This window comes from Oncorhynchus masou, chromosome 24, assembly GCF_036934945.1.
Source record: "Oncorhynchus masou masou isolate Uvic2021 chromosome 24, UVic_Omas_1.1, whole genome shotgun sequence".
Lineage (NCBI taxonomy): Eukaryota > Metazoa > Chordata > Actinopteri > Salmoniformes > Salmonidae > Oncorhynchus > Oncorhynchus masou.
Window position 1 is genome coordinate 1,168,646 of NC_088235.1, and position 21,839 is coordinate 1,190,484.

At 49.3% G+C, this 21,839-nt stretch overlaps 1 pseudogene; it reads right to left on the reverse strand.

The window, feature by feature from the left end:
- Nucleotides 1-12,415: 12,415 nt before the first annotated feature.
- LOC135511790 (nuclear receptor-binding factor 2-like) lies at nucleotides 12,416-19,270 on the reverse strand (annotated as a pseudogene).
- Between the last annotated feature and the right edge of the window lie 2,569 nt (nucleotides 19,271-21,839).

Below are 21,839 nucleotides of genomic sequence, written 5' to 3' on the forward strand. Positions count from 1 at the left end.
CAGGATACTGACCACAGCAGCATCACCACCCAGCATCAGGATACTGACCATAGCAGCATCACCACCCAGCATCAGGATACTGACCATAGCAGCATCACCACCCAGCATCAGGATACTGACCATAGCAGCATCAGGATACTGACCATAGCAGCATCACCACCCAGCATCAGGATACTGACCATAGCAGCATCAGGATACTGACCATAGCAGCATCAGGATACTGACCATAGCAGCATCACCACCCAGCATCAGGATACTGACCATAGCAGCATCACCACCCAACATCAGGATACTGACCATAGCAGCATCACCACCCAGCATCAGGATACTGACCACAGCAGCATCACCACCCAGCATCAGGATACTGACCACAGCAGCATCACCACCCAGCATCAGGATACTGACCACAGCAGCATCAGGATACTGACCATAGCAGCATCACCACCCAGCATCAGGATACTGACCATAGCAGCATCACCACCACAGCATCAGGATACTGACCATAGCAGCATCACCACCACAGCATCAAGATACTGACCACAGCAGCATCACCACCACAGCATCAGGATACTGACCATAGCAGCATCAGGATACTGACCATAGCAGCATCACCACCCAGCATCAGGATACTGACCATAGCAGCATCACCACCCAGCATCAGGATACTGACCATAGCAGCATCACCACCCAGCATCAGGATACTGACCATAGCAGCATCACCACCCAGCATCAGGATACTGACCATAGCAGCATCACCACCCAACATCAGGATACTGACCATAGCAGCATCACCACCCAGCATCAGGATACTGACCATAGCAGCATCAGGATACTGACCATAGCAGCATCAGGATACTGACCATAGCAGCATCACCACCCAGCATCAGGATACTGACCATAGCAGCATCAGGATACTGACCATAGCAGCATCAGGATACTGACCATAGCAGCATCACCACCCAGCATCAGGATACTGACCATAGCAGCATCAGGATACTGACCATAGCAGCATCACCACCCAGCATCAGGATACTGACCATAGCAGCATCAGGATACTGACCATAGCAGCATCACCACCCAGCATCAGGATACTGACCACAGCAGCATCACCACCCAGCATCAGGATACTGACCACAGCAGCATCACCACCCAGCATCAGGATACTGACCATAGCAGCATCACCACCACAGCATCAGGATACTGACCACAGCAGCATCACCACCCAGCATCAGGATACTGACCATAGCAGCATCAGGATACTGACCATAGCAGCATCACCACCCAGCATCAGGATACAGACCATAGCAGCATCACCACCCAGCATCAGGATACTGACCATAGCAGCATCAGGATACTGACCATAGCAGCATCTCCACCCAGCATCAAGATACTGACCATAGCAGCATCACCACCCAGCATCAGGATACTGACCACAGCAGCATCACCACCACAGCATCAGGATACTGACCATAGCAGCATCACCACCCAGCATCAGGATACTGACCATAGCAGCATCTCCTCCCAGCATCAGGATACTGACCATAGCAGCATCACCACCCAGCATCAGGATACTGACCATAGCAGCATCAGGATACTGACCATAGCAGCATCACCACAGCAGCATCAGGATACTGACCATAGCAGCATCACCACCCAACATCAGGATACTGACCATAGCAGCATCACCACCAGCATCAGGATACTGACCATAGCAGCATCACCACCCAGCATCAGGATACTGACCATAGCAGCATCAGGATACTGACCATAGCAGCATCAGGATACTGACCATAGCAGCATCACCACCCAGCATCAGGATACTGACCATAGCAGCATCAGGATACTGACCATAGCAGCATCACCACCCCAGCATCAGGATACTGACCATAGCAGCATCACCACCCAGCATCAGGATACTGACCATAGCAGCATCAGGATACTGACCATAGCAGCATCACCACCCAGCATCAGGATACTGACCATAGCAGCATCAGGATACTGACCATAGCAGCATCAGGATACTGACCACAGCAGCATCACCACCCAGCATCAGGGTACTGACCACAGCAGCATCACCACCCAACATCAGGGTACTGACTACAGCAGCATCACCACCCAGCATCAGGATACTGACCATAGCAGCATCAGGATACTGACCATAGCAGCATCAGGATACTGACCACAGCAGCATCACCACCCAGCATCAGGGTACTGACCACAGCAGCATCACCACCCAGCATCAGGGTACTGACCACAGCAGCATCACCACCCAACATCAGGATACTGACCATAGCAGCATCAGGATACTGACCACAGCAGCATCAGGATACTGACCATAGCAGCATCACCACCCAGCATCAGGATACTGACCACAGCAGCATCAGGATACTGACCATAGCAGCATCACCACCCAGCATCAGGATACTGACCACAGCAGCATCAGGGTACTGACCACAGCAGCATCACCACCCAACATCAGGATACTGACCATAGCAGCATCAGGATACTGACCACAGCAGCATCAGGATACTGACCATAGCAGCATCACCACCCAGCATCAGGGTACTGACCACAGCAGCATCACCACCCAGCATCAGGATACTGACCATAGCAGCATCACCACCCAGCATCAGGATACTGACCACAGCAGCATCACCACCCAGCATCAGGATACTGACCATAGCAGCATCACCACCCAGCATCAGGATACTGACCATAGCAGCATCAGGATACTGACCATAGCAGCATCACCACCCAGCATCAAGATACTGACCATAGCAGCATCACCACCCAGCATCAGGATACTGACCACAGCAGCATCACCACCCAGCATCAGGATACTGACCATAGCAGCATCACCACCACAGCATCAGGATACTGACCACAGCAGCATCACCACCCAGCATCAGGATACTGACCATAGCAGCATCAGGATACTGACCATAGCAGCATCACCACCCAGCATCAGGATACTGACCATAGCAGCATCACCACCCAGCATCAGGATACTGACCATAGCAGCATCACCACCCAGCATCAGGATACTGACCATAGCAGCATCACCACCCAGCATCAGGATACTGACCATAGCAGCATCACCACCCAGCATCAGGATACTGACCATAGCAGCATCAGGATACTGACCATAGCAGCATCACCACCCAGCATCAGGATACTGACCATAGCAGCATCACCACCCAGCATCAGGATACTGACCATAGCAGCATCACCACCCAGCATCAGGATACTGACCATAGCAGCATCACCACCCAGCATCAGGGTACTGACCACAGCAGCATCACCACCCAGCATCAGGATACTGACCATAGCAGCATCACCACCCAGCATCAGGATACTGACCATAGCAGCATCAGGATACTGACCACAGCAGCATCACCACCCAGCATCAGGATACTGACCACAGCAGCATCACCACCCAGCATCAGGATACTGACCACAGCAGCATCAGGATACTGACCATAGCAGCATCACCACCCAGCATCAGGATACTGACCATAGCAGCATCACCACCCAGCATCAGGAGAACTGAGTTCAGTAGAATCTGGTCTCACAGCGCTGACTGCTGTTCTGGAACCTTCTGTTCTCTGTTTGTTCCTGTTTTCCTTTTGTTTGTTTAGTTCATTTTTTTCTTTCAAACTGTTGTATATTGTTTCTGTGAAAATGATGTATTTATTTTATAGGAGCTGTAAATGCGATGATGTTCCAGATCAAATGTAAATGTGACTTGTACAGTTTGCTAAATGATGAGTTGTGAGACGGATGCCGTTTCCTACATTGAGACAGTTACTGTGAGAGGAAACCGACTTCAGCTGTCCCGAGAACTCTGGGAGTCGCTGCTGAATTCGTCCTCATGCCATATCTTTTAAAAACAAACTGCCAAACTATTCTATTGTATGAAAGCGTGTACAGTTGTATTATGTAAAAGACTCAATGGATGATACACTTCAGCATTTTATTAAGAAGTATTCACTGTAAAATGGAGACATTTACACACACAATAATTTATTCACATTTTGAAGTTTAAACGATTGTGTAAATATATACATATATACATTCACTGATGTATTTTTTAAAACATGGCTTGCTTCAATTTGTAATTTTAAAAGTGCAAGTGTTATATGCTTTGTACATTGAAGTTCAAAGGGGTTTTACATTTTCCATTAAAATGGATTCATCAAAGTATGTCTGTGCTGTGTCTTATTGCAGGTATTTCCAAACTGGGGTATGTCTTATTGTAGGTATTCCCAAACTGGGGTATGTCTTATTGCAGGTATTCCCAAACTGGGGTATGTCTTATTGCAGGTATTCCCAAACTGGGGTATGTCTTATTGCAGGTATTCCCAAACTGGGGTGTGTCTTATTGCAGGTATTCCCAAACTGGGGTGTGTCTTATTGCAGGTATTCCCAAACTGGGGTGTGTCAAATGAAAATGTGATTTACATTTAAAAACAGTCTATTAACAGTTGAAGTCTGACGTTTACATACACTGGGACGGCAGGGTAGCCTAGTGGTTAGAGCGTTGGACTAGTAACCAAAAGGTTGCAAGTTTGAATCCCCGAGCTGACAAAATACATTTGAACTCAGTTTTTCACAATTCCTGACATTTAATCCTAGTAAAAATTCCCTGTCTTAGGTCTGTTAGGATCACCACTTAATTTTAAAAATGTGAAATGTCAGAATAATAGCAGAGGGATTTATTTATTTCATCACGTTCCCAGTGGGTCAGAAGTTTACATACACTCAATTAGGATTTGGTAGCATTGCCTTTAAATTGTTTAACTTGGGTCAAACGTTTCATTAGCCTTCCACAAGCTTCCCACAATAAGTTGGGAGAATTTTGGCCCATTCCTCCTGGCAGAGCTGGTGTAACTGAGTCAGGTTTGTAGGCCTCCTTGCTCGAACACGGGAAATGGGGTAGGCTTGGGCCAGTTGCTGTGGGGGAGTGCAGAGCTGTTGGTAGGGGTAGGCTTGGGCCAGTTGCTGTGGGGGGGTGCAGAGCTGTTGGCCGAGGTAGGGGTAGGCTTGGGCCAGTTGCTGTGGGGGGGTGCAGAGCTGTTGGCCGAGGTAGGGGTAGGCTTGGGCCAGTTGCTGTGGGGGTGCAGAGCTGTTGGCTGAGGTAGGGGTAGGCTTGGGCCAGTTGCTGTGGGGGTGCAGAGCTGTTGGCGAGGTAGGGGTAGGCTTGGGCCTGTTGCTGTGGGGGGGCAGAGCTGTTGGCCGAGGTAGGGGTAGGCTTGGGCCAGTTGCGCAGAGCTGGTAGGTAGGGGTAGGCTTGGGCCAGTTGCTGTGGGGGTGCAGAGCTGTTGGCCGAGGTAGGGGTAGGCTTGGGCCAGTTGCTGTGGGGGGTGCAGAGCTGTTGGCCGGGTAGGGTAGGCTTGGGCCAGTTGCTGTGGGGGTGCAGAGCTGTTGGCCGAGGTAGGGTAGGCTGGGGGGTTGGGCCAGTTGCTGTTGCTGTTGGGGGTGCAGAGCTGTTGGCCGAGGTAGGGGTAGGCTTGGGCCAGTTGCTGTTGGGGGGTGCAGAGCTGTTGGCCGAGGTAGGGGTAGGCTTGGGCCAGTTGCTGTGGGGGGGTGCAGAGCTGTTGGCCGGGGTAGCCAAGGTGGAAAGCAAGGCCAGTCGTAGAAAACTGCTTATTAAATTATCGGTGGTGACAGTGTTTCCTATCCTCAGTGCAGTGGGCAGCTGGGAGGAGGTGCTCTTATTCTCTATGGACTTTACAGTGTCCCAGAACTGTTTGGAATTAGCTACAGGATGCAAATATCTGTTTGAAAAAGCGAGCCTGAGCATATTGGTTCCTGACTTCCCTGAAAGGTTGCATATCGCGGGGGCTGTTCGATGCGAATGCAGAACACCACAGGATGTTTCTGAGCTGGTCAAGGGCAGACAAGTCTGGGTAATACTCAAGATGCAGTCGCACCCCTAAGAACAAAAAACATTTGTCACAGGAAACTAGCTCCCTGGTATACAGGTTTAGATATTATGTTGGTAAGATATCAGTTCGTCTCTGGATGGTTTGTCCTCTGACAAATCAATTGTACGTTTCGGTGTTCCTCTAGGTTTTAGGACCACTATTGTTTTCATTATATATTCTACCTCTTGTGTTTCCGAATGACATCACCAATGTCAACGTTCACTGCTATGCGGACGGACACACAGCTGTACATTCAGATGAAACAGGGTGAAGCCTCCATTTCCTACCCTGGAAGCCTGTGTTTCAGACATAAGGCAGTGGATGGTGGCAAATGTTCTACTTTTAAACTCAGACAAAACAGAGATGCTTGTTCTAGGTCCCAAGAAACAAGAGATCTTCTGTTGAATCTGACAATTAATCTTGATGGTTGTACAGTCGTCTCAAATAAAACTGTGAAGGACCTCGGCGTTACTCTGGACCCTGATCTCTCTTTTGACGAACGTATCGAGACTGTTTCAAGGACAGCTTTTTTCCATCTACGTAACATTGCAAAAATCTGAAACTTTTGGTCAAAAGATGAAAAGCTAATCCATGCTTTTGTCACTTCTAGGTTAGACTACTGCAATGCTCTACTTTCCGGCAACCCAGATAAATCACTAAATAAACTTCAGTTGGTGCTAAATATGGCTGCTAGAATCCTGACTAGAACCAACAAATTTGATCATATTACTCCAGTGCTAGCCTCCCTACACTGGCTTCCTGTCAAAGCAAGGGCTGATTTCAAGGTTTTGCTGCTAACCTACAAAGCATTACATGGGCTTGCTCCTACCTACCTCTCTGATTTGGTCCTGCCGTACATACCTACACGTACGCTACGGTCACAAGACGCAGGCTTCCTAATTGCCCCTAGAATTTCTAAGCAAACAGTTGGAGGCAGGGCTTTCTCCTATAGAGCTCCATTTTTATGGAATGGTTTGCCTACCCATGTCAGAGACGCAGACTCGGTCTCAACCTTTGTCTTTACTGAAGACTCATCTCTTCAGTAGGCCCCAGGGGTGCGAAGGTGAACGACAAGGAACTGGTGCGACGAACCCCCCCATGTCGTCTCTGCCTGGCCGGCTCCCCTCTCTTCACTGGGATCCTCTGACCCTACTACGGGGACTGAGTCACTGGCTTACTGGTGCTCTTCCGTGCCGTCCCTAGGAGGGGGTTGAGTCACTGACGTGATCTTCACGTCAGATTTTGCGCCCCCTTGCAGGAGAAAGCTGTTTCAGGTGTTTGAAAAATGCTTAATTCTTCAAGTTCCGGACAGGGAAAGCAGTCCAGAGGGGTAGTTATTGGTGAGAGTTCAGAGGCCTTCGTCTCTCATATCTATGAATCTCCTCGTCCAGCAACGTGTGCCACGTTCATGATTCATTCCCAGCGAAGCCCATCTATCTATCTAGATGTATTTCAATAACAACATTGAATGGTAGTTATTTGACATGTATTGTTCTACTCAATACTGGAGGGAGCCTCCCCCTTCAAGTTGTAATATCCTTTTTATACCACTAGATGTCACTATTAGACAGCTTTACTAAAATAAAAATTACTGAAACTAGTCCGTTGTACACCGAGACAGACAGATATCGGTGAGTCCTCTCTATTGGAAGATCTCAACATTTACTCCCCTTTGACCTTCTCGTCCAATGTGGTTTGAAAAGGAGGCAATGAAATGCAATTAAGATTCTCCTATGGAGCCTGGATCTTGTTTTCTTGGTACACTATAGATACAAAAGCTGTTTCAGCCACTACCGTTGCTGACAGGTGTATAAAATAAAGCACACCGCCATGCAATCTCCATAGACAAATATTGGCGAATGTCACCTGCCCAGATGCATAGTGCCAACAGTCAAACTTGTTGGAGGAGGTGGGGCTAGGCCCATTTTAGTTCCAGTGAAGGGAAATCTTAATGCTACAGCATACAATGACATTCTACATGATTCTGTGCTTCCAACTTTGTGTCAACAGTTTGGGGAAGGCCATTTCCTGTTTCAGCATGACAATGCGCTCGTGCACAAAGCGAGGTCCATACAGAAATGGTTTGTGGAGATCGGTGTGGAAGAACTTGACTGGCCTGCACAGAGCCCTGACCTCAACCCCATCGGGCTTAATTGCCCAACCTCACTAATGCTCTTGTGGCTGACTGGAAGAAAGTCCCCGCTGCAATGTTCCAACATCTACTGGAAAGCCTTCCCAGAAGAGTGGAGGCTGTTATAGCAGAAATGTTCTAACATCTAGTGGAAAGGCTTCCCAGAATAGTGGAGGCTGTTATAGCAGCAATGTTCTAACATCTAGTGGAAAGCCTTCCCAGAAGAGTGGAGGCTGTTATAGCAGCAATGTTCCAACATCTAGTGGAAAGCCTTCCCAGAAGAGTGGAGGCTGTTATAGCAGCACTGTTCCAACATCTAGTGGAAAGCCTTCCCAGAAGAGTGGAGGCTGTTATAGCAGCAATGTTCTAACATTGAGTGGAAAGCCTTCCCAGAAGAGTGGAGGCTGTTATAGCAGCAATGTTCCAACATCTAGTGGAAAGCCTTCCCAGAAGAGTGGAGGCTGTTATAGCGGCAATGTTCCAACATCTAGTGGAAAGCCTTCCCAGAAGAGTGGAGGCTGTTATAGCAGCAATGTTCCATCATCTAGTGGAAAGCCTTCCCAGAAGAGTGGAGGCTGTTATAGCAGCAATGTTCCAACATCTAGTGGAAAGCCTTCCCAGAAGAGTGGAGGCTGTTATAGCGGCAATGTTCCAACATCTAGTGGAAAGCCTTCCCAGAAGAGTGGAGGCTGTTATAGCAGCAATGTTCCATCATCTAGTGGAAAGCCTTCCCAGAAGAGTGGAGGCTGTTATAGCAGCAATGTTCCAACATCTAGTGGAAAGCCTTCCCAGAAGTGTGGAGGCTGTTATAGCGGCAATGTTCCAACATCTAGTGGAAAGCCTTCCCAGAAGAGTGGAGGCTGTTATAGCAGCAATGTTCCAACATTAGTGGAAAGCCTTCCCAGAAGAGTGGAGGCTGTTATAGCAGCATACTAATACCCATGATTTTGGAATGAGCAGGTGTCCACATACTTTTGATCAGGGAGTGTATATCAGTCTCACCGCATGAAAAAAATCCACACATCTGTCATTTTTAATATCTTAACAATCATATACATACAGCTCGTACCATCATCCATGCATCACCAAAACAAAGTGAACATGTTCATCATCATGAGATTGGATAGCACTGATGAAGATTTACATCACAAATACAAAATCAGATCCTTCTGATGCACCCTGATTTCTGTTGTAAACCGATATAATCACATGAAGAAAACACGGTGGATTTGGTTCCCTCTGAATAACACCGCATCAAAGCTGTCGTTATATATAGTCGTACATAATGATATCAGTCAGGCGCGTCTGGCACTAGTAGATTACTTCTGGTTAGTGTGTTAGGAGATAAATGTCCGTTCAGGAAGTATTCAGACTCTTATTCTAAAATGGATTCAATTCATTTCATCAATACCCCATCGTCACAAAGTGAAAACAGGTTTAGACATTTTTGCAAATGTATTAAAAAATAAATACCTTATTTACTTAAGTATTCAGACCGTTTGCTATGAAACCCTAAGTTCAGGTGCATCCTGTTTCCATTGATCGTCCTTGATGTTTCTACAACTTGACTGGAGTCCACCTGTGGTAAGTTCAATTGATTGGACATGATTTGAAAAGGCACACACTTGTCTGTATAAGGTCCCACAGTTAAGTGCGTGTCAGAGCAAAAACCAAGCCATGAGGTCGAAGGAATTGTCCATAGAGCTCCGAGACAGGATTGTGTTGAGGCATAGATCTGAGGAAGGGTACCAAAAAATGTCTGCAGCATTGAAGGTCCCCAAGAACACAGTGGCCTCCATCATTCTTAAATGGAAGAAGTTTGGAACCACCAAGACTCTTCCTAGAGCTGGCCACCCGGCCAAACTGAGCAATTGGGAGAGAAGCGCCTTGGCCAGGGAAGTGACCAAGAACCCAGTGGTCACTCTGACAGAGCTCCAGAGTTCCTCTGTGGAGATGGGAGAACCTTCCAGAAGGACAACCATCTCTGCAGCACTCCACCAATCAGGCCTTTATGGTAGAGTGGCCAGATGGAAGCCACTCCTCATTAAAAGGCACATGACAGCCTGCTTGGAGTTTGCCAAAAGGCACCTAAAGGACTCTGACCATGAGAAGCAAGATTCTCTGGCCTGAATGCCAAGCGTCACGTCTGGAGGTAACCTGGCACCATCCCTACGGTGAAGCATGGTGGCAGCATCATGCTGTGGGGATGTTTTTCAGCAGGGACTGGGAGACTAGTCAGGATTGAGGGAAAGATGAAAGGAGCAGACTGAGGCGAAGGTTCACCTTCCAGCAGGACAACGACCCTAAGCACACAGCCAAGACAACACAGGAGTGGCTTCGAGTCAAGTCTCTGAATGTCCTTGAGTGGCCCAGCCAGAGCCAGGCCTTGAACCCGATCAAATATCTCTGGAGAAACCTGAAAATAGCTGTGCAGCGACGCTCCCCATCCAACCTGACAGAGCTTGAGAGGATCTGCAGAGAAGAATGGGAGAAGCTCCCCAAATACAGGTTTGCCAAACGTGTAGCGTCACACCCAAGAAGACTCAACTGTGGGCTTCAACAGAGTACTGAGTAAAGGGTCTGAATAAAACATTTACTTTGTCATAATGGAGAGTTGTCTGTAGATTGAGGGGAAAAAAGATGTAATCCATTTTAGAATAAGGCTGTAACGTAACAAAACGTTGAAAAAGTCAAGGGGTCTGAATACTTTCTGAAGGCCCTGTATTACACACCCGGATTCACACTGCTACAATGAATCCACATCCATTCTGCATATTACAGAATCAAGCAAAAGAACAAAGGTACCTGAAAATGTCATTTGTGTGGTTTGTTCCACAAATCAACAACTTGGTGATTACAGTACAAATTAAAGTAGAGATGTATCTAGTGTAAGTCCACGTGGTACCGAACCTCTGACACTGGAGAGACCAAGGCCCTATGGGTCCTGGTGTAAAGTAGTGCTCAACATGGGGAATAGAGGATGAGTCCAGTCCTCTCCCAGAGCACCTTGTCCTGACCTGGAGACACTACGAAGAGAAACAGTTCACACCGCTGAGGGACTTTCATACTGAGACAGAGGACAATGGAGCCTGATCTGTTTGTGTCATCATGTGAACTCCTTGTCTTGCCAAACACATCTGGGACCAAGCTAAGGAGTGTTGTCTGCATAGAGTCCAGTGAAGCAGGGAATGCAGACTGTTTTTATTGCTGAGTTTGGTATCTCTATTATCCAAACCGATACACCTCCACCCGGATCTCTAGACCAATGACGTATACAAACACCTGTCTATGATCTCGACTAGTACAGAAATGTTAAAAACTGACCCCCAAGCAGTTGTCCTTCTCCGTAAGGCAAATTAAAAGTGACGAGGCTCTATGCTTGTTTTAATTTATTAAGAAACATTTAAATGCCAAAGAAACAAACGTTGCATTGAAGGGCTGAAGGACAAACACCATTCAGCTTTAACATCCAAACTTCAGCTCCTTCACAGGTTGTTGGTAAAAAATGATGAGGATGAAGAGGGGATGAAGGAAAGGTGAGAGGATTTAAACTGCAGGTTCACTCAGTGATACTCTTCTCTACTAGGGCTGCAGAACTCAGGGAACCTTCAATAAATTACCTAGTTTTACAGAAATCCTGGTTTGGAAGTTTCCCAGGAATAAGCAGAGAATCCGGAAGCATCCAACCAGGTTTTTAGGAAAACCAGCGAATTAATTTAAAGTTCCTGGTATTCTGCAACCTGACTCTCCCCACCAGACATCTGGCTGGTGGGTACCAGGGACAACCTGACTCTCCCCACCAGACATCTGGCTGGTGGGTACCAGGGACAACCTGACTCTCCCCACCAGACATCTGGCTGGTGGGTACCAGGGACAACCTGACTCTCCCCACCAGACATCTGGCTGGTGGGTACCAGGGACAACCTGACTCTCCCCACCAGACATCTGGCTGGTGGGTACCAGGGACAACCTGACTCTCCCCACCAGACATCTGGCTGGTGGGTACCAGGACAACCTGACTCTCCCCACCAGACATCTGGCTGGTGGGTACCAGGGACAACCTGACTCTCCCCACCAGACATCTGGCTGGGTACCAGGGACAACCTGACTCTCCCCACCAGACATCTGGCTGGTGGGTACCAGGGACAACCTGACTCTCCCCACCAGACATCTGGCTGGTGGGTACCAGGGACACCTGACTCCCCACCAGACATCTGGCTGGTGGGTACCAGGACAACCTGACTCTCCCCACCAGACATCTGGCTGGTGGGTACCAGGACACCTGACTCTCCCCACCAGACATCTGGCTGGTGGGTACCAGGGACAACCTGACTCTCCCCACCAGACATCTGGCTGGTGGGTACCAGGACACCTGACTCCCCACCAGACATCTGGCTGGTGGGTACCAGGGACAACCTGACTCTCCCCACCAGACATCTGGCTGGTGGGTACCAGGGACAACCTGACTCTCCCCACCAGACATCTGGCTGGTGGGTACCAGGGACAACCTGACTCTCCCCACCAGACATCTGGCTGACAGCTGTTGGGGCTCAACACAACAACACACTATGGATGTAGATCAGGCTCCAAAGAGGCTCCGCTGCAGCGGCTGTCATCATGTCGTCCCTGGTGGGTGTCAGAGGGTCAGTAGGTCGTCCCTGGTGGGTATCAGAGGGTCAGTAGGTCGTCCCTGGTGGGTATCAGAGGGTCAGTAGGTCGTCCCTGGTGGGTGTCAGAGGGTCAGTAGGTCGTCCCTGGTGGGTATCAGAGGGTCAGTAGGTCGTCCCTGGTGGGTGTCAGAGGGTCAGTAGGTCGTCCCTGGTGGGTATCAGAGGGTCAGTAGGTCATCCCTGGTGGGTATCAGAGGGTCAGTAGGTCGTCCCTGGTGGGTGTCAGAGGGTCAGTAGGTCGTCCCTGGTGGGTGTCAGAGGGTCAGTAGGTCGTCCCTGGTGGGTATCAGAGGGTCAGTAGGTCGTCCCTGGTGGGTCAGTAGGTCGTCCCTGGTGGGTCAGTAGGTCGTCCCTGGTGGGTCAGTAGGTCATCCCTGGTGGGTCAGTAGGTCATCCCTGGTGGGTGTCAGAGGGTCAGTAGGTCGTCCATGGTGGGTCAGTAGGTCGTCCCTGGTGGGTCAGTAGGTCATCCCTGGTGGGTATCAGAGGGTCAGTAGGTCATCCCTGGTGGGTATCAGAGGGTCAGTAGGTCATCCCTGGTGGGTATCAGAGGGTCAGTAGGTCGTCCCTGGTGGGTATCAGAGGGTCAGTAGGTCGTCCCTGGTGGGTATCAGAGGGTCAGTAGGTCGTCCCTGGTGGGTCAGTAGGTCATCCCTGGTGGGTCAGTAGGTCATCCCTGGTGGGTGTCAGAGGGTCAGTAGGTCGTCCCTGGTGGGTATCAGAGGGTCAGTAGGTCGTCCCTGGTGGGTATCAGAGGGTCAGTAGGTCGTCCCTGGTGGGTCAGTAGGTCATCCCTGGTGGGTCAGTAGGTCATCCTGGTGGGTCAGTAGGTCATCCCTGGTGGGTGTCAGAGGGTCAGTAGGTCGTCCCTGGTGGGTATCAGAGGGTCAGTAGGTCGTCCCTGGTGGGTATCAGAGGGTCAGTAGGTCGTCCCTGGTGGGTATCATAGGGACAGTAGGTCGTCCCTGGTGGGTATCAGAGGGTCAGTAGGTCATCCCTGGTGGGTATCAGAGGGTCAGTAGGTCATCCCTGGTGGGTATCAGAGGGTCAGTAGGTCGTCCCTGGTGGGTGTCAGAGGGTCGTCACTGGTGGGTATCAGAGGGTCAGTAGGTCGTCCCTGGTGGGTGTCAGAGGGTCAGTAGGTCGTCACTGGTGGGTATCAGAGGGTTAGCAGGTCGTCCCAGTCAACCAATCAGGGCCTCCAGATATAGAGGCCTGTTATCAAAGCAGGGAGATCACTGATGATGGTCACCTCCCTCTTGACTTCATTTTCAAAGGCACAATTTCTGCAAAGAGTTTGTGTGTGTGTGTGTGTGTGTGTGTGTGTGTGTGTGTGTGTGTGTGTGTGTGTGTGTGTGTGTGTGTGTGTGTGTGTGTGTGTGTGTGTGTGTGTGTGAGAACGAGATGTAGTACCCACTAGTAGAGACACTGAGGAGACAGACAGAACTAGGAGAAATGACCTACCAACTTGTCACGGTGACCATTTGTGGTTGCTATCTAGTGCCTGAGTCCACCGACCAATCAAACACTTTTATTGAGATTTGCCAGATTTCTTCCAGTCCAGTCTGGACAGTCTCTCTGTAGTTCGTACTGGGCTGTCCGTCCGCCTGTCCCATCACAGCTTGTCGTCTCTGTCCAGCAGCGCCTGCAGTTCGTGCTGGATGTCCTCGGGGAGCTCCAGGGCAGGCAGGTCGTCCAGAGAGATGTCCTGGGTGGGCATCTCCAGAGGGGGCAGGTTAGGTATGGAGATGTCCTTGTTCCTCCTCTCCTCTGACTGGGGAAGAACCCACAGCTCTGATTTCTCCAGTAAGTCTGTGTCCACTGCATCCCTCTTCAGTCGGATGTTCTCCTCGCAGGCGCTTGTTGTCCTGGGTCAGTTTCTCGTTCTCTCCCAGCAGAATGTCTATGTGGCGCCGCAGGCTGGCGATGGTGGTCTGCTGCTCCTCCAGACGGGTCTTATCATCCTTGTGGGCCTTGCTGCCGGGGCAGGGTGTGGGGGGAGGGGGGAGCCCTTGTTCTTCAGGAGGTACAGCCAGGTGTCGTACTCCCTCTCTGGGTGGCGGGGGGCTCGTTGGTCACGAGGCGGGGGCTGGCTCGGTAGAGGGTGGCTCAGGAGGACCATGGGATTGCCCTCCTGTCTGGTCCTCTTCCACTTCTCCTCAATAAGCCGCTGCTGCTTCACGTGGCTGTCCCTCTGGAGGGCCATGGACAAACCAGCCTGGGGGAGACAGACAGGCTTCAGATACGACACGACACGACACCGCACTACGACTCGACACCGCACTACGACTCGACACCTCACTACGACTCGACACCTCACTACGACTCGACACCTCACTACAACACCTCACTACGACTCGACACCTCACTACGACACCTCACTACGACTCGACACCTCACTACAACACCTCACTACGACTCGACACCTCACTACGACACCTCACTACGACGCGACACCTCACTACGACGCGACACCTCACTACGACGCGACACCTCACTACGACGCGACACCTCACTACGACGCGACACCTCACTACGACTCGACACCTCACTACGACACCTCACTACGACGCGACACTTCACTACGACACGACACGACTCACTGCGACGCGACTCACTACGACGCGACTCACTACGACTCGACACCTCACTACGACTCGACACCTCACTACGACTCGACACCTCACTACGACACGACACCTCACTACGACACGACACCTCACTACGACACCTCACTACAAAACCTCACTATGACACGACACCTCACTACGACTCCACACCTCACTACAACACCTCACTACAACACCTCACTACGACGCGACACCTCACTACGACGTGACACCTCACTACGACGCGACACCTCACTACGACGCGACACCTCACTACGACTCGACAACTCACTACGACTCGACACATTTTTTTACATTTACATTTAAGTCATTTAGCAGACGCTCTTATCCAGAGCGACTTACAAATTGGTGAATTCACCTTCTGACATCAGTGGAACAGCCACTTTACAATAGTGCATCTAAATCATTTAATACCTATCCTAGGTATTCCTTGAACTACGACTGCTTCACCTCACTACGACTGTAACATGGCATGCTTTATTCAAATAACCAAAGACAGAACTAAACATTGACCAATTTTTTTTTTTTGAATTTTACCTTTATTTAACCAGGCAAGTCAGTTAAGAACACATTCTTATTTTCAATGACGGCCTGGGAACAGTGGGTTAACTGCCTGTTCAGGGGCAGAACGACAGATTTGTACCTTGTCAGCTCGGGGGTTTGAACTCGCAACCTTCCGGTTACTAGTCCAACGCTCTAACCACTAGGCTACCCTGCCGCCCCAATATTGACGGACGTTTGGTCAATATTGACCAACAGCAGCCCAGGAGCACATGACTGAGGTCCAAGAATCTGACATTCCCTCCATCCCTCCCACAATACATGACAACACCCTACTGAACCCAGACTCACCTGTTCACACTCTGTTAACTTCATGGCTTCCCTCAGCAGATCTGCAACACACACACACACATTACATACTAGGCTGATATTAAAAATCTGTATCTTGAGCATAATATAGTATGACTGCATTCTAACAGCACACAGTCTTTCTGTGCAGAATGACATTCAGATCACCCAGCTAGCTTCCACTGTCAGCTTCCACTGTCAGCTTCCACTGTCAGCTTCCACTGTCAGCTTCCACTGTCAGCTTCCACTGTCAGCTTCCACTGTCAGCTTCCACTGTCAGCTTCCACTGTCAGCTTCTTTATTTGTGCTTGCAAAACAGAGCAGACAACACTAATCATAATGTTCTCACTATCTCTATGTAGTCTTTAGTCTGTCAGACGCGGGCCCCGCATAGTCTGTCAGACGCAGGGCCCCGTACATAGTCTGTCAGACGAGGGCCTGCATAGTCTGTCAGACGCAGGGCCCCGCATAGTCTGTCAGACGAGGCCCCGTACATAGTCTGTCAGACGCAGGGCCCCGCATAGTCTGCAGATTTAGGGCCCCGCATAGTCTGTCAGACGCAGGGCCCCGCATAGTCTGTCAGACGCAGGGGCCCGCACATAGTCTGTCAGACGCAGGGTCGCATAGTCTGTCAGACGACAGGGCCCCGCACATAGTCTGCCGTGACGCAGGGCCCCGCATAGTCTGTCAGACGCAGGGCCCCGCATAGTCTGTCAGACGCAGGGCCCCGCATAGTCTGTCAGACGCAGGGGCATAGCCCTGTCTTACGAGGCCCCGCACATAGTCTGTCAGACGCAGGGCCCCGCATACAGTCTGTCTGACGCAGGGCCCCGCATAGTCTGTCAGACGCAGGGCCCCGCATAGCCCGTCAGACGCAGGGCCCCGCGCATAGTCTGTCAGACGCAGGGCCCCGCATAGTCTGTCAGACGCAGGGCCCCGCATAGTCTGCCGTGACGCAGGCCCGCATATAGTCTGACGCAGGGCCCCAGGGCCCCGCATAGTCTGTCAGACGCAGGGCCCCGCATAGTCTGTCAGACGCAGGGCCCCGCATAGTCCGTCAGACGCAGGGCCCCGCATGTTCGTCAGACGCAGGGCCCCGCATAGTCTGTCAGACGCAGGCCCCCGCATAGTCTGTCAGACGCAGGCCCCGACATAGTCTGTCAGACGCAGGGCCCTGCATATAGTCTGTCAGACGCAGGGCCCCGCACATAGTCTGTCAGACGCAGGGCCCCGCATAGTCTGTCAGACGCAGGGCACAGGTCCGTACATAGTCTGTCAGACGCAGGGCCCCGTACATAGTCTGTCAGACGCAGGGCCCCGCATAGTCTGTCAGACGCAGGCCCCGATATATCTGTCAGACGCAGGCCCCCGACATAGTCTCAGTGACGAGGGCCCCGCATATCTGTCAGACGCAGGCCCTGATGTCCCTGGAGACTGAACTGGCACACATAGAGAGGACACTCAACCCTCCACAACTCTCCTAAACCCTCCACTAAACACTCCTGAACGCGACTCCACAGCGCCGCAGAAGGCTACAGTACACAGAGCAGGAAATAGTTATTATTCTCCTGGTGACGACTGAGCAAATGGGTTTAATCCCAGATCTGTTAAAGGTCTGACATCTGTAAGGGAAGTTGAGGAAGTGGGTTGTGTGCCAGTTGTTTCAGTCTGACATCTATAAGGGAAGTTGAGGAAGTGGGTTGTGTGCCAGTTGTTTCAGTCTGACATCTGTAAGGGAAGTTGAGGAAGTGGGTTGTGTGCCAGTTGTTTCAGTCTGACATCTGTAAGGGAAGTTGAGGAAGTGGGTTGTGTGCCAGTTGTTTCAGTCTGACATCTATAAGGGAAGTTGAGGAAGTGGGTTGTGTGCCAGTTGTTTCAGTCTGACATCTGTAAGGGAAGTTGAGGAAGTGTGTTGTGTGCCAGTTGTTTCAGTCTGACATCTATAAGGGAAGTTGAGGAAGTGGGTTGTGTGCCAGTTGTTTCAGTCTGACAGTAATTAATAGTCTATCTCTAAAATGTATCATTATTCACAGAATGGTGAAAGAAAACAAGTTCAGTAGACTGATGACACACCTGCAGCTTTCCCATGGCAGGAAATAGCTTCTTCATATTTACCAGCTGCCAACAAGCGGTCTGCCTTCCTGACTGCTGATGGGCCTGAGAGGAGATGTGGAGGAGATTAAGGATTTATGCTTTTGAGAGAGATCTCATATTAGCCTTATCATCTTACCTACAAATGCACAAATCCTGCCCTGCCAGATAAGACGGTGAAGTACTTCTACACCACAGAAGTGCTGGCGAGAGAGGCTATCAGAAGGGTCTATCTGAGAAGTCCCATCAGTCCTAATGTCATGTCTGCACAAACAGGTGCACAGAACATGTTTACTTCATGTCAGAACGAAACAAAATAGCGTTAACTTGATGTCGGTAAAATGCTGTCATTTAAATGATTGATTATTATATTCTTAGCTATGAGTCTAACTAGCTAATAAAACGTTAAAGCAGGGATAAAGGATCTTTGGCTTTTCTCGTCTGGTTCCTCTTTCACAATATGTTTACTTCTTTAGTTAGCTAGTTGCCTACTGCTTGTCACACATACATATATATATATATAAGTTAGCTAGCTCGCTACATGAGTTGACATACTCCAGAATAAAGCTTTAGCTAGGTGAGCTATCATGTATGGAGGAAGCGTATTTAGCTAGCTACCGTTCCCTAACTAGTTGACTTGCTACAATCTTAGCTAGCTAAATTGGACTATTGTTAGCCAGTTAGCTAAGTTAATATACAGCCAAAATCACAACATATCTGGCAAGCTAACAAACCTTGGCACTTTGCATGGGACATGAGAACAATCTAGAGGCTACAGAGTAGTGTTATAAACACCGAGGTCAATCAGCCCCTGGCTTTGTTTCCAGGATCACAACAAGGGGCTAACGTTGGCTAGGGATGTAGTTAGCTAGCTAGCCTGTTAGCCTACTAGATATTACAACATCAACAGAAACTTACGAGGTTAAGAGGACTGTCCACTACCTCCATATTCTTCAAGAGTAAAAACTACATGAAACGTCTTGAAGTCCCTCGCAGTCGGTCATCGGTGCTACTGTTTTATTCCCGAGACCAAATATTCGGGTTAATAAACTGGGCTGCTAAAATTAGAAAACGTTTAAAAATACAGGACAAATAGCTAGATAGCCAGCTAAACAAGGTCATGCCAAGATGGGATATAGCTTTTGTCAAATTGTCGATAACAGTATATTATTGACATTTTTTGAATATCAGCTAAACCTACCTATTTTCCTAGCCTTAACCTAATAATCCTAATCTGATGCGTTAATTATCCTAAACTGCGTAATAAATTATTCTAAATCTGCTACAAAAAGTACATGTTGACAATAGCTGTACCCATTCTAGACTCAACCGCTAAACAAGGACAAATAACGTGATGACGTTTCAATATTCTTGACGTAATTTCTAATTTCCGTTTCTGACGGCGACAACACAATGAGACAGATATTTCACCGGATGTATAAATATGAAGAATCCGGTTGGATTTTCCACCCACTACCAAATATGGTGATTATAGGAAGCCTCGTGGCCGGCAGTGCGAGAATATGTAGTGAGATGGATTTTGGCCGAAATTCTGAAAATGTTCTCATCAATCAAATCAAATTAATTTATAAAGCCCTTCTTACATCAGCTGATGTCACAAAGTGCTGTACAGAAACCCAGCCTAAAACCCCAAACAGCAAGCAATGCAGGTGTAGGAGCAAGGTGGCTAGGAAAAACGCCCTAGTAAGGCCAAAACCTAGGAAGAAACCTAGAGAGGAACCAAGCTATGTGCAGTGGCCAGTCCTCTTCTGGCTGTGCCGGGTGGAGATTATAACAGAACATGGCCAAGATGTTCAAATGTTCATAGATGACCAGCAGGGTCAAATAATAATAATCACAGTAGTTGTCGAGGGTGCAACAAGTCAGCACCTCAGGAGTAAATGTCAGTTGGCTTTTCATAGCCGATCATTGAGAATATCTGTACCACTCCTGCTGTCTCTAGAGAGTTGAAAACAGCAGGTCTATTAAACGTCCCATACAGTGTTCATTTTTTCCAAAAGTATAAATCTGTAACAAACCGAGTGGACTGCGTTTGCAGACTTCACCCAAAGTTTCAAAAAAGATGGGTTATTTAGGAGTGGAAGGGTGAATTGAGTTACTGCAGACGGCACTTCAGAATAGGCGTCCCTCACACAAATATGCAAATAAATGGCAGAACGCGCCAACAGGATCTCACTAGCTCGTGCTTGGCTCTGCCCACCTTGTTTGTTTCGCCCACTATGATTCATTTAGCTCCCATTGGAAACTAAAGTCTCTGGTCTATCTTGGGTTAGTTCTAAAAAATCTTTGCCTACTTTCCAACATCTCACCACTAGAGGGAAAACTGGGTGATTTATCAACATGTTGCCTGGTGTACTAAAGCAAAGATTGTCTATTATATTGACAAGATATTTGAGTGACCGTCTAACAATGGAAATCAATGTCCTCAAAGATGGAAGGCAGGCGGTAGGAGGCGAGATCAAGTGGGACCATTCTAGCCAATAAGAGGGCAGATATACGTGTGAACAACAGGCCATAGACATATATGGAGGGCTCATCTTTGTATCTGTGCCATTATTGAGTACCCCATTATGAGTCATAATACTCCAACAAACATATTGGTAACACCCGAAATGGGTTCCAATCGTTTTTCCACCCTTCATTTTTGCATGGGGGATTTTAGAACGACTTCATATAAGGTGTTTGGTGTCTGGCTCACCCCGTCATGACGTTTGATAAGGTCTGCGTTTGGTGTCGGCTCAACCCGCTATGACGTTTGATAAGGTCTGCGTTTGGTGTCGGCTCAACCCGCTATGACGTTTTGATAAGGTCTGGGTTTGGTGTCGCTCACCCCGCTATGACGTTTTGATAAGGTCGGTTCACCCCCGCTTATGACGCTTTGATAAGGTCTGCGTTTGGTGTCGGCTCAACCCCCGCTATGACGCTTTGATAAGGTCTGCGCTTGGTGTCGGCTCACCCCGCTATGACGCTTTGATAAGGTCTGCGTTTGGTGTCGGCTCAACCCCGCTATGACGCTTTGATAAGGTCTGCGTTTGGTGTCGGCTCACCCCGCTATGACGCTTTGATAAGGTCTGCATTTGGTGTCGGCTCACCCCGCTATGACGCTTTGATAACGTCGGTTCACCCCGCTATGACGTTTTGATAAGGGGTGCGTTTGCGGCTTTGACGCTTGATAAGGTCTCGTTCACCCCGATATGACGCTTGATAAGGTCTGCGTTTGGTGTCGGTTCACCCCGCTTATGACGCTTTGATAAGGTCTGCGTTTGGTGTTCACCCCGATATCGCTTTGATAAGGCTGACATGACGTTTTGATAAGGTCTGCGTTTGGTGTCGGCCCCGCTATGACGCTTTGATAAGGTCTGCGTTTGGTGTCGGCTCACCCCGCTATGACGTTTGATAAGGTCTGCGTTTGGTGTCGGCTCAACCCCGCTATGACGCTTTGATAAGGTCTGCGTTTGGTGTCGGCTCACCCCGCTATGACGCTTTGATAAGGTCTGCGTTTGGTGTCGGCTCACCCTGC